Source organism: Octopus bimaculoides, chromosome 6 (assembly GCF_001194135.2).
Source record: "Octopus bimaculoides isolate UCB-OBI-ISO-001 chromosome 6, ASM119413v2, whole genome shotgun sequence".
NCBI classification, from domain to species: domain Eukaryota; kingdom Metazoa; phylum Mollusca; class Cephalopoda; order Octopoda; family Octopodidae; genus Octopus; species Octopus bimaculoides.
Window position 1 is genome coordinate 664,506 of NC_068986.1, and position 11,146 is coordinate 675,651.

General features: G+C 36.0%; 1 long non-coding RNA gene across 1 annotated transcript in view; it reads right to left on the reverse strand.

Annotated features, from left to right (window-relative positions):
* LOC128248026 (uncharacterized) overlaps nucleotides 1-11,073 on the reverse strand; it is a 17,092-nt gene extending 6,019 nt beyond the window's left edge. The window contains exon 1 of the long non-coding RNA XR_008264299.1: nucleotides 10,797-11,073. This is a non-coding gene — a long non-coding RNA (uncharacterized LOC128248026). The remainder of the gene's footprint in view (nucleotides 1-10,796) is intronic.
* Nucleotides 11,074-11,146: the final 73 nt, after the last annotated feature.

Consider the following 11,146-nt stretch of genomic DNA (forward strand, 5'->3'; position numbering starts at 1 on the left):
TGTGTGTGTGTGTGTGTGTGTGTGTGTGTGTGTGTGTGTGTGTGTGTGTGTGTGTGTGTGTGTGTCTGTGTCTGTGTTGGGAGAGTATGTGTGAAACTTGGCTCAATCTTTATTGGTAAGACTGACGCAAGCTTTCCTTCAAAAAAATGTTTACAATACGAAATTGATGGATAAAGAAATGTCAGAGATAATATCGAGAGAACGTGTAATAGTGCCAACAAGAACAAAATGGAAAAGAAAACAGAATCATTCACTATAACAACCATAACACTAATCACTCGCAGACGAAACATTGATATTGAATATAGTATTTCAAAGATATCCTGTGTGTCATCTGAGTACAGATCTTGCTAATTATATACCTGTTTGGATAAAGAGAAATTTAGTCTGAATATATATATATATATATATATATATATATATGATGACTAATATAGATTCCAGTAAGATATTAACAGTATTGTTGGGAATCGAGAAAACAGAAAGTTTCTGAAAAATAAGTGTCAGGATAAATACCTAGTTACGTATAACGGGTCTTTTAAAAAAACTGCGTTGAAGATTCGCTACTCGGTTGGAAATCTTGAAATAGAGTAAGAAAGTTGAAGAAAGTAGTATTAGTAGTAGTAGTAGTAGTAATTAGAAAAAACGAATTTATTGCTTACGAATTAATCTATCATGCGTTTGATTCCAGGATCGTAAAAGAAAAAGAGGGCGAAAAATATACAACCCTTAAAATTTGAAATTTCAAGAATTTAGAGTATGGAAAGTGTAAAGGTTGTGTCTATAATAATTGGTGCATTTGGTAATTGTATGCAAAGGTATAGAGAAATGGTTGAAGGAGATTGGAATAGAATATCCTATAGAGCTTCTGCAGATTGTTTGCCTCTTAGGGACAGGAAAGATTATCAAGAGGGTTTTAAGCACTTCAAAGACTATTGCAAGCTTTTGGGAATCTTGAGCAAGTATCTTTACCTATAACCTCGGGCCTTGCAAATGGATTTGGAAGACGGAAACTGAAAGAAGTCTGTCGTGTATATTTACATACATTTATGTATGTGCGTCTTTGTATCTGTGTTTGTCCCTCAACACCGCTTGACAAATGGTGTTGGTTTGTTTCACCTCCGCAACGTAGCGGTCGGCTAAAGAGACCGATAGAGTAAGTACCAGGGTCGAATCATTCGACTAAAAGTTCTTCAAGCCGATGCTCCAGCATGGTCGCAGTCTAACGATTGAAACAAGTAAAAGATGTATGTGTGTATATATATATATATATATATATATATGCGCATGCGCACACGCACACACACACGGACATGCATAAATATATGCACACATATATAGTGTCGTCTAAGACAGATAAGTGAGAAAGTGTGTGTGTGTGTAAGAGAGAGAGAATATATTAAATATGAATCACCATGAATCCCTAATGATATTAATGATATTTACCTAACGCTAAAATGCCATTCCACCTTACATGGAAATAATACATTAAATCTGTAATTAATTGATACGTAAACAGTATTATTGTTATTGATAACATACATTTATTGTACTAGAACGCCCATTGCTCTAGAAAGGCGGTAACACAAGCCAGAAAAGCTTAAAGTCGAAAGACCCCTGTCGTCGAGAATTAAGTTCATAAAGCCGTCATATTTTGGACATAGGATGCATCACGTGCCATTGCCCAACCGAAAGTGCGAAGAGGAAGAGAACAAGAGGCCGTCAAAGACGTTTTTGGACTAACGACATCAGAGAATCGACCGGAAACAAGACCCTGGCTGACTGTAAGATGCAGCAGAACACTCGGGTGTGTTGTCCAGCTGACACTTGTACACAGGGAGGGCCACCAGTCCGACGATAATATCTAATGCATATATATAAATGCGAATTTCGTTTATTTTTATATTTGAATTCAATAGATTTTTAAATTAGTGCCATTTCATTATTTTGTACAAATGTCATAACATCAAAGAAAAAACACATATATATGTGTGCGCGTGTGTGCGTGTGTGCATGTGTGTGTATACACACGCGAGTGAGCGCGTGCACATACACACACACACACACACACATACAAATGGGTGGATTGATAAGAGTGTATGTGATAAACTCACTGAACCCGTTTGTCTTCAAAACGTCCTTGACCACCGGTACAAGACGAAAGCTACGTAACGTATTCGACAAAATTTAACGAAAGAGGGAAAATAGCAGATTACAGATACAAAAATTCTCAAATAACGAAAATTACTAAAAAAAAACACAAAACAAAAAATTAAAAACTACTGAGTAAAGCGATGTCGAGTTATATTTAGATATTTTGTAGTCGCCATTATTTTTGTTTTGTTTCTAGATTTAAGTCGTATTATTTATATATTTTACTGTTCTGTTTCCAACCTGCAAATACTGTATGTGATCTATTACTGTACAGTTATAGATTTCTCGTGGAGAACTATTCAATCTTTTTTTGAGATAAGTGAAACAAATAAAGCAACACTACATAAATGTTGTCACACTAACCGTTTGACTCGACACTAAACATGTAGGCCGAAATCTGTATTTATTTGCGATTTTTTGTTTGTTTGTATTTTTAACTAAATTTTCTCAATATTCCGGAGATATACTTGAAAGGTATACATGATCGAAGACAGTGGGTTGAAATTAGAACAATTATTCTGTTGAAGAGACATATTAGCCTTTCAAAAATACACAAAGACTGTTAACTTCATTTAACCATGTATGTTAAAATTTTCGTCACACCAACTGCGGCCGGATCACTGACGTACTTCCACCGCATCTGGAATCACGTCAGTGACCAGGTGGCAGTCGGTGCGACGAAAATTTTGACAACAGATAATAAATATTTAAATTAACAATCATTGGGTATTTTGGGGGATGGATAATATGTGTTTTCCATGGTCTATTTGCTAAACATCTTACATATCTTACATCGTTTCTGTTTTGTATCGGTGTTTTTGTATACAGTTTGAAAACCGAACTATGAAAAACGTTTTGAGCATACACACATACATACATTCATACATACATGCATACATACAAACAAACACACATACATACATGTGTGTGTATATATATACATACATATATATATATATATGTATATATATATACATACATACCTATACGTGTGTATATATGTGCATGTATGTATGTGTGTATGTTTGTATGCATGCATGTATGTATTTATGTATGTACACGCATACTTAAATAAGAACGTACATACAGATGAGCAAGAAACTTGCATACATTAACCTACTTTCCTATACACAATCGATTAATACGATAGACTCAGAGACACATACACGCGAGCGCGTGACACATGCATGCACGCACGCATGCACACACGCCTATATCTATGGTGAGAGAGGAGACAGAGAGAAAAAAAGAGAAGGGGAGCGAAGATTCAGAGATAGATAGATAGATAGATAGATAGATAGATAGATAGATAGATAGATAGATAGATAGATAGATGTGAAACCTCTGCATGATAAATACATTTATAAATGAATAGCGTATTAGAAAGTACATTTTTATGTCTATAATATATTCTTGTTCACACTGATCAGTTATCGATCTTTGTCCATTTATAGGTCCATGTAATTCCTTCTTTTGAAGACGCTTGCATACATTGACCGTATTCCATTTACGAAAAAATAAAAGCGATCACTTTTTATTTATTTGGTGTGTTTTTGTTTTTTTAATTGATTCCATTCGATGAGATTTGTTAGTTTCCTTGTACATGTATGTATACAATGTTAATCAAGTTTGCAAATATTGACAAAAAACGACAAACAAAACAGATTTAAAATGTGATAGTAGAAGAGTGATGGTGTGGTGGCGGGGATGGTGTGAAGGCTATAATGCATTCCGATATTTGTGTTTGTAGGATATATTAATCAGTTCGTTCGAACAGGAACAAAAAAAATGTAAAATTGCACGCAAGGCGCTGCTCCAGTTGTAACTTGGTCATAATAACAAAAACAAACAAAAGAACCAAAGAACGTGTTGATTTTAGTGATGGCAATAATTATTAGTTTTCTAATATAGGCTCCTTATTTTATTGATCCTCCAGAAGGATGGAAAGTAATGCTGACCTCTGCTGGATTTGAACTCAAGACGTGAGAAAATTAATTATTCCCAATTAACAAAGAAACGATTTTTGTTTTTAGTTCAATCCCAGTTTATCTTTGGACAATATCATCCTTTTCTCTTTCTCGTCGATATTACAAAGGTTGCTGCTCTTTGGAACCAGCTGCCTCTAGTAACATCCCATTTTATGGTCCAATGGTAGAGTTTCTTAGTGGTCGCTTGTTCTGCTATATATAGTAACTAGATCTCCCTCAAAATCACACCCTACCATCTTTATAAAAGAAAATAATACGCTGGCTAACGTGTTCCTAGAGGCAATGTGGGAGTAAAACGGGATGGTCGTGGTTGGAATACCTATAAAGGCAGAACTACTCATTCAGAGCTGGCCCGGAACTAAACAACAATAATAATAATAATAACAACGTCATAATTTGCTGGAGAAAGAACACAATCAGTAATGATCAGCATTAACCGATCATTACTGAAACTCGACAATAAAATAAAACTAAAAGAAATCTTCTTTCTTCCAGATTGAAAGATAACTTCCAAACTGTTTTATATACTGAAGAAAATGCTGAACATTTCAGACGGCCATTGTCTAGAAGAATAGTAGAGAACATAATTAATACTGATGATCTTGATTGAAAGTAATTATTCACTTTCGCATGTTTGCACCATAACAATTCATGCTAAAACTACTATTTAGTATTATGCATCGTTCGGATTACACAGTGTAACAACGGTTTTATTTATTTATTCATTTATTTTAGTGTTTGGTCAGTAAGTGTTATTTCCTATTTGCTTCTAACTAGAAATCAAAGGAAATGACTACTATTCCCTTCAGGTTTTGCTTTTGTGACCTGGACATCAATGTTTTGTAACTGACCTATTTTCCATTATTTTTCAGACAGATTCAGCGCTGAGTTGCTGAAGCAGAAATATCGTTACAACAAATGTTCTGCTCAATACCACAGATTTCCTTGTCAGTTACTTGACTTTAATCACTTGATCATGTTCCTCGGTGGGTGACAATATGTGCATCTCTCATGATGAACGGGAGTCGTGAGGTAAGGAACATCATAGCGATGTGTTGAGGGAGTTGATTTGAGGTTTGAATAAATGTAACAAAGCAAAGTTTGAAGGAAATATTAATCATTTTTCATACTTATTAGGGGTAAGCAAATAGGAAATAACAGTTGCTACCCAAGGACAAAAGTCGTGTTACACAGTGTTGTTTAATAAATAACGGTATGCTGTAATGAAGTAACGGGTTTGGTGAATCGCCAGCCATGTCTAGATATCATGATTTCTTTAGAATATTGCCCACGCGGCCAACAAAATCTGGCCAATCACGACTTCGGGTCAAATAGACTCCAGCAATGATCTTTTTTTTTTCTTTTGACGCACTTCCTTCTGACCCGAGGCAGAGATAACATTGACAGACACAGCAGCAGTTGACCAACAAAGACAGCGGACAACAGAAAAGCAATGAACTGTGAGAGGACGAACGACGCTAGAAGTCAGTAGTCGGCAAGCAACTAACCACACTTAAACTGCTGCTATAACTACACCAAGAACAAAAACTACCGAGCAGTGTTTGTTCTGTTATTTTATGTTTTGACTTCCAATCCTGTTATCTATACCACTTTTTTCACTTTTGTGTTTTGTTTTCTTCGAGAATCAATAAAATAAAGTACTAGTTAAGTACTGGAATCGATGATATTGGCCAATACCTTCCTTAAAACTGCTGGGACGATTGTTGTTAAAAGTGGTAGACTTGGCAGAATCGTAAAAGAGGCGAAAAGCCCATGCAGCATGCATTTCATCTCTTAAGTTTTTTAGCTCAAATTCTTCGGTGGAATTAGAAGTCAAAACGCATGTGTTTTATACTTCTGAAATCGATAAAATAAAGCACTGGTCAACAATATTCCAGCTAATTTTTTACTGTTGGAGTACGCAGAAATTGTTTGCAAATTTTGTGTTTCGCTATGAAGTGTGTGCACATCTATGCGCAGAACCATCACTCAAGTTTCTTCAATTAAAAAAATCCGATTTCATCTTGAAAACCTTGTGTGCGCACATTTTTCCCCTTCGTGCGCTACTTGTGAAATCTGTCCGTGAGCACAAGTACACAGCCTAAACAACACACTGCCAGCCATTTACTGGAGGCGATATAATCGATTGGTTTCTAACCTCCAAAAGTCTGACCTGAGCCTTTTCATCATTTTTAAAATCATTCAAATAACAAGGGGTTTGGTAATCTGGTAGTGTTTTGCGGGTTAACAAGCGTTCTATTAAAATACGACAATCCCATATTTCAGTACACTGTCCTATGCCCTGTATTAACTCGTAAACGCCGTATATTCCATTAATTTGTATTATATAACACAAAATCTTTACAAAGTGTGAAATCAGAAAATTAATATTCATTCAGATGAAAATAAAAATTTTATCTTAGAATTTCATTTTATTGAATCTATGTCTAAAAATTTTTCAATGCAATCAATGCTAACTAATCGAAATTACATGCTTATTACTTCAGAATAAATAAAGTTTTTCGTTTAAAAAAGAAAATTATAAAAAATATGTTCACATTTTTCTAATAATTTAAGCGCGATTTGAAATTTCTTTTAAAAGTTCTAAGATCCGGAAAGAACAAGAGAAATGTTTTTAATATTTTTAAGCTTTACCAGGACACTTCGCGATCTCCCCCTTTCCGTTTTTATATTTTGATTCCCAAAAGTTGGCAACCCTAATTGTTGTTTGTGAGAATAGAAAATGTTGATTGAAAATAATATTAACCCAAATCACAGAAGGTTTCTCACATAAGTCGTGATTAGAACATTTGTGCTATGACTCTCTAAGTTCAAGGTTATTCAAGTTCTTGCGGTTATGCTGATGACCTAAGACAGATATAGTCTCTTGCCTTCTAACCTGTATCTCGAGAAATTGTCCGACAGCCGAGTATGATATTTCTGATATAGCATGTTTGCAGTTAAAAATAAAGATTAGTTACCAACATTGACCACCCAAAATTACTCACGTGAGCCCCATTACGTTGCTCTATTTAACGACTTTACGATAATTCATCATCGAGTCAAACCGAAACTAATGTAGTGAATCAAGATATCATGATTATATTTCCACAAGAGATAGAGCGTCTAGCAGTCGCTTCCCCGTATATTTGAAGTGCTTTATTTCATATTTAGTGACACAAAAGTGTTGTTTACCATCATTAAAAGGTCAGCAAGCCGTACTAACATAGTAACCCAGGTATGTTACGATTACTATTTCCTGTCATTTAATCAACTTATATATTTACGCTAAACTAATCCTTTCTAGAATATTTAGAATATACAGTGCCGGTCAACGATGTTCCAGCCGTGTCCATGCTATATTTTGTACATCAGAGATGGGGTTTCCTTCCCAGTCTACTTGAAAATGGTCTTTGATCTTTGATTCCTGTTTTCAAAATCTTTGATGAACGTTCTATTCTTCGTAACTACCGTCCAATCAGTCTCCTTCCTACAGTCTACAAGATCTTTTTTTTTTTTTTTTTAGTCTTTAATCGATTAGGTTCTTGTCGTGCACATAGATTCACACGATCTGTTTCAATACTTCGCACTCCATTACTGATCGGCTGTGATAAGCGAATGATTCTACCGTATTTTAGACAATTGCTGCCCGTAACATATCGAAAACATCTAACAAGGTTTGGCATAATAGTCTCCTCCACAAGCTTTAAGTCATATGGAATTTATGAGTGGATCCTTGAGATTCTAGAATCTTTTCTGTATGAATGAAGTTGTTCTAAACGATCACCATTCTTCTACTTATTGCATCTCATTTGGTGTTTCTTAAGCTTTATTCTTGGTCCAATCTCGTTTTCAGTTTTTATTAACGATCTTCCGGATAGCATATCTAACCTTGCTGTCTTTGATAGTGGACTATTCTTTGTGACGAGAAAGAAGAGTCTGATTTGTCTCATTGTGTGAAAATGGTAGCTTTTCTTGAGCTTGGCCTGTATTCAATCGGGCGCTCATTAATAACTTTTAACTCGATAGAAACTTCTTTCTATTAATTGTTACAGGAATTCGGATGATATTCCTAGTTCTAGATGTGATACTGTTTTTCCTGAATCTTCTAGGTTCAACTTTTTTCTTAAGATCCTTCTTAAAATGGTTACATTAGATCTATTCCAAATCAATGGCTATGTAGGTTGGGTCATTTTTTTATATCGAGTATATGTCATTATCTTTCCTCCGAATGAATTCTTCATCTTTACAAGACTCTTATTCGCTCTTGTACTTATTATTACATCTAAACTAGCGCCCTGTTGGTATTTTCCATTCCTTGATCGAGTCCAAAAACGAGTTTCCAAGATTGTTGGTTCTATTTCTGACAGCTAAACTTCAGCCCTTTTCTTAAAGTTAAGACATCGTTTTCTATTATTATTATTATTATTATTATTATTTCTGTTCTGAATATACAGTTATGATCCTTCTTCTGCATTCTCTTAGAATTATTTATCGGGGGATTTGTCTTTCTACTAATTCTTAGCCTTTGACTATTGTTGTTCCCCCTGGTAAAAAGCCTTTCTGCTCTAGTAGTTTCTTTTCCTCGAATACTTGTCACGGGGTTGATTTCACCTTTTACCCTTCGGGAGTCGATAAAATAAATACCAGTCAAGTGTTGGGATCAATTTACTTAACTGACCTTTCCCACAAAATTTGTCGCCTTATACCCGAGTTCAAATCCCGTGCGAGTCGACCCGGTCTTTCATCCTTCTGGCGTTGATAAAAATAAAATAGCAGCCAAGAATTGGAGTTGATTTAATTAGCTTATCTCTTCTAACTTGGCTTAGTACTTAAGTACAAAACTATCAGAGAGTGCTAAATTAGCAGAATCGTCAGAACGTCGGACAAAAGACTTTGTTGTCTTTGTTCCTCAACTGGTCAAGGAATATTAGTGTATTTTCTGTTTTCGGGATCTAATTTTTTTTTTTTTTTTCAATGTTATAAATGTGTGATTGACTTGGGAGATCGTTAGATATTATTGATTTCTTTTAGAAAGGTACAATGACGACTTTTACAAAAATGCGCAATTGATTTCATTGACCCAGCAACTGAATTGCAAAAAAAAAAAAAAAGTTGAGGAACATCTCTTTGCTTTTAGCGGCCAGAAGTCTGCGTAACTGTTGAAAATTTAATTCATTCACTGCAATGAAATACTTCTCTGAACCATACCTACCATCGTCAGTCTTCTCAGAAGAACTTGGATCAAATCCAACAATCTCATATCGGAACACACCACTAAAACCTAGAGCGGTGGTTCTCAATTTTTCATAGCTCACCCTCTTCCTTTCACTGAATGGCACTAAAAAAAAAGGCAGATTAATCCAACAGAAGCAGAAGCAAATTTCACACACACCCGTTTATTATCCATATTTACCTATCCCTTCCTATCTAGCAGGTATTTATGTATCTCGTTTTGGATACTCGCAACAACTACCGCAAAGAACAACATCAATAACAACAACAAATATACTACCCGATAGCATTTACTTGTTGACCGTACAATGTTTATTGCGTTGCTGCAGTCATAGTCTATGGCGTTGTTATGGTAACGGTTTATGTCATTGCAGTGGTTGCAACTAATTAGTGCATCATCTGGCAATCGAGGACACCCCGACCTCGAAGACACACCCTAACTTTGACTTGAAAATTTTGATTTAAAAAAAAGGAAGGAAGATAAACATAAAACAAGATCCCCATTCTTTGCCTTACTTTACGGAAATGTTTTGTAATTGCCTCAGATATGTAATAGTATGAGACACTGAGGGGGTTGGGCGTTACGCTCAAGATCATAGGTCCTGTGTTCGATTCTCGGACTGAGTGACACGTCGTCCCTTTGAGTAAGGCACTTCATTTTATATTGCTTCGGTCCACCCAGCCAAAAATGAGTACGAGCAGCAGTTGGCGGGTGAAGAAAGGTTAACCCTTTCACAGATTAGGGTGCCGTTGAGAGAAGTCTTGTACTTTTAGTCACTTAAGCGCCACGAAAGCCAGGATAAGGTCCGGACTAATGGAAGAGTTGGTTCGAAACAGACCTGGCTACATACTGATCTTGTTTCAACCTGCGAGCTGTAGCCATATTGTGGCACCACCATCAAATGTTTGAAAATTAAATTCTGACATAAAGGGGACGTTTTTTACATGTTTTAAATTTAAACTGGCACGTGCAAAATCCACCGAGCCGTGGTTCATTTGGTACCGGGCCGTACAAATCATTTGATACAGACAGGGCCGCACTTTACTGTGTTTTGTTACGCGCGTGATCTCACAGTCTGTGGGAAAATTGTCTTGCATCGGTCCGAAGTACAAAAGAAATAAAAAAAACCCTTTGGAAACCGCTGCTCTAGGATACAGTGTATATTTTCGAGGCTTATCTTAGGGGTGGAGATTGTGTCCTGAGCGCCTTGTGAAACTGGGATTACATTTTAATGTAATTTTAACAGAAAATTTACGAGGCAAAAAAAAAAAAAAAAAAAAAAAAAAAACGAATAGATGCTATTGTTTCAGTCACTCATATTTAACCAGAAAAAGTTTCTTTATCTACATTTTGATTTTAATTTCTGTTGTTTTAGAGTATTTGAAAATGCCAAACAGAAGTGGCCATGTGGTACGAACCTTACTTCCCAATCACATGATTCCGAGTTCAGTCCCACTGCGTAGCACCTTGGGTAAGTGTCTTCCACTATAGCCTCGAGCTGACCAAAGCCCTGCAAGTGGATTTGGTGGACAGAAACTGAAAGTGCGTCGTACACACACACATATATATATATACTAGAAGCTAAGCCCGGTTTCACCCGGTCAGAGAACGACGCGAAGAGAGAAACGAAGACATAAAAAAGAGGAAGAAGTGGATACGAAGTGGTGTTTGGACGACGGATCTTGGTAGAAAAAAAAAGAATGTCATGGTGAGTTAGTAAGGAGAGCAAAGCAAGACTGGACTTACTTGGGCTGGCAGGACGATGAAA